Source organism: Eimeria mitis, genomic scaffold (assembly GCF_000499745.2).
Source record: "Eimeria mitis Houghton genomic scaffold, Emh_scaff508, whole genome shotgun sequence".
In the NCBI taxonomy this organism is placed as follows: domain Eukaryota; phylum Apicomplexa; class Conoidasida; order Eucoccidiorida; family Eimeriidae; genus Eimeria; species Eimeria mitis.
In genome coordinates this window covers 2024-2304 of record NW_013573374.1, presented here as the reverse complement: position 1 = coordinate 2304, position 281 = coordinate 2024, and the positions used below count along the sequence as shown (strand labels likewise).

The window sequence follows — 281 nt, the reverse complement described above, 5'->3', positions numbered from 1 at the left end:
GAGCAGCAACACAAAGAAAACAAAAACAATTTATTTTAATTTATTTTTTTCTTTTCATAAAAAAAAAAAAGAAACAACACACAGACAACACAGTCGCAGACACAGCCGACAGCTGAACCGTGGGGAGAGAGTTCTAGGGTTTAGGGTTTAGGGTTTAGGGTTTAGGGTTTGAGGTGTACATACACCTGGCGTGTAAACCCTTTTTCTGTTTACACACAAACCACCAAAGACAACGAGACGCGAGAACAGCAGCTGTCAAGCCACAGCAGCAGCAGCAGCAA

The 281-nt window shown here is 42.0% G+C and overlaps 1 protein-coding gene across 1 annotated transcript in view; it reads left to right on the top strand.

The window, feature by feature from the left end:
* Nucleotides 1–281, top strand: part of EMH_0014550 (uncharacterized protein) — a gene marked incomplete at both ends in the record, with an annotated part of 4229 nt that overhangs the window by 3162 nt on the left and 786 nt on the right. The window lies entirely within an intron of this gene.